A 2504-nucleotide genomic window follows, 5' to 3' on the forward strand; every position below is an offset into this window, starting at 1 on the left:
CACACACACACACGAGAGGGCTGAGCCGCCGAGGGGGTTGTTTCCAGAGTCCCCCGCCCACCGGGCTGCCTCTCTGCTGGCCCTCGCGAAGGGAGGGATCGACAGTTGCCGGGTCCGCCGAGTGACCACACCGCTGGGGCTTGTGCCCGTGCGTCCGGTGCCATTGGCCAGGATGCGGTGTGAGGCCGTGACAGTCTGCTGCTGGTGTTGCCTCGCCGAGCCGCCCGGCCCGCCTGTCCCGGGTCCGGATGGGGGCCCCTGCTCGAGCGGGTCTCGTGCCTGCGAGCCGACGACGAGCATGACAACGCTTCGGGTCGGCGAGGGGGGCGGGGAAAGGCCCGGCCGCTGGGGGGATCGCATCCCGCTGTGGCCATCCTCGCAGCGCGGCCGGAGTCCCGCCGCGCGCCGGCACACGACGCCGAAATCAAGCGGCCACAAGTCGATGCCTTTTGTCCCCGGGCAAGGGGTTGCGAAGGACAATGTGCGGGGTTCACACGGGCCGGGGCGCGCGCGGGCTCGCGCGACGCTCCCCCGGGGCTGGCCCCTCGACTGGGTGTGTTGCGAAGGCTGACACCCGCCCCGCCCTTGGCCCGGGTGTGGGTATCAGCCCCGGTGTGGAAGTTTGGGCCCCGCCTTGGGGCTGGCCTGCGCCCGCCTTCGCCAGCCTCGGCCGCCAGCCAGCCAGGCTGCCGGCTGGCCAGGCTGGGGGGGTGGGGGGCGGGCCCCGGCGCAAGGTCGTGGCCGCCTCAGGGAACCGGGCGGGGAGGCGGGCAGGAGGCTGCGGGAACACACACACACACACACACACACACGGCCGGAGGGGCAGGAGCCCAGTGAGAGGGAAGGGCAAGCGCATGTGGCGTATGTGGCACACGCATGCGTGCGCGCGCGCGCGCGCGCGAGAGGCCAGGACATGCGGGGCGGGCCGCTCGGCAGTGCCCCGTTCATGGGCGGACCTTATCCCGCGGACCGGGGGAGGGGGGGGTTGTCACCTCTGCACACCTGAGCCAGGGGACATGGGCGAGAGTCCGGGATAAGAACTCAGAAGGGGCGCCGGGGTACCGGGGGGGGGGCGGGGGGAACAGGAGCAAGCCCAGGAGTGACACGGATCCATCGCACGGGGCGTCCTCGCGGGCGCTGTGCCCCCTCCCCCCTCCGGGCACACCCTCGCCTATTGTTCTGGGGAAGGCGGCGTATGCCTGGCAAGCTCCTGAGCATGCCTGAGTGGCCCCGCCGACACCCGCGAAGGTTGGACGGCGGCACAGGCACGGACTAGCCGCCGGGGGAAACGCGCGCGGGGGGGGGGGGGGGGGGCGGAATGTTTGCCCGACCGCGGCACAGCCGCAGGCATGGCGATGCGCCCGCATGCACGCACAAACACCATCACAATGTGGCGGCGCGGCGTGGTTGTTGCCGTCGGCTGGGGGGGCGCGCGAGATATCCTGCACCACGGCCGGCACATTCTTACCTGCGCGTAAAGGACCCCGCCTCCCGGGCGCGCCGGCGCTCGGCCACCCGTGGATGCGCCCTTGCCAGATGACTCACGGAGGGAGGAGCCCAGGGACTCGTAACCGGGGACCCTCCTCGCGCAGGGGGCCCGGGGTGTCCCCTCCGTCCCTTTCCCCCCCCCCCCCCTCGAAGGAGACGCCTGCCAGTCGTGCGTGTTTCTCGTCACCAGGGCAAGCTCGTACACGCGCCCGGCCCGCACCGAATTTACAAACACACACATATATGCACACGCACATGCACCGGCACACATCCAGGCGGCCAGCCGCTGCCCGTGGCCCGTGTTTCCGGGTGTTTCGGGCCACGGGCCCCCACTGAGGGCCGCTTCCGGCCACCTGCCCCTCGATGGCACTTGCACCGGCCTGCCCGTCCAGGCGGGGTTCCCTCTGTCTTTTTTTTTTTCGCTCCCCCCCCCCCACCACCCCCCGATGGGTTTGTCCGGTAAACACACAAGCGCCACAGGGTGCTTCTTTTCTCGCTCCAGCCCGAGCCTCTTCGGACTGGCTGGCTTGGCAACATCCCCTCCCCTTCCTCCCCCCCCCCCCTTCCTCCCCCCTCCCTGCACCTCCGTTTCTGCACCGCCGCCCTTCGCACGCTCCTCTCGCACGCTCCTCGCTCGCGCCCTCCCCTCGCTGTGTACGCCCGTGGGCTCGGTCCGCTTGCTCTCGCTCTCGCTCTCGCCCTCCCCCCCTCCCCTTGTCCTGCCGATCTCCGGCGCGCGGTGCCCCGTCCCCCGGGCATGCACATTCGCATGTGACTTGGTCTCATCCTACCCCCCCCCCTCCCCCGCGACTGCCATCTGACCCCTGCCGCCTCGCTCCTGTCCCCTCTCCGCCCCCTCTGTCCTCCCGACAGAGAGAGGCACCATCTCCCCTTCGTCACCTTCCTCCATCCGTCCTTCGCTTCCTCTCCACCTCCCCTCTCCCCCCCCTCCCCCCGGCGTGTCGCGTACAGTCCCTGTCAAGCCATCCGGCCCGCGCGGCAGCCCGCTCACCCCC

Source organism: Fonticula alba, assembly GCF_000388065.1.
Source record: "Fonticula alba strain ATCC 38817 unplaced genomic scaffold supercont2.1, whole genome shotgun sequence".
Classification (NCBI taxonomy): Eukaryota; order Rotosphaerida; family Fonticulaceae; genus Fonticula; species Fonticula alba.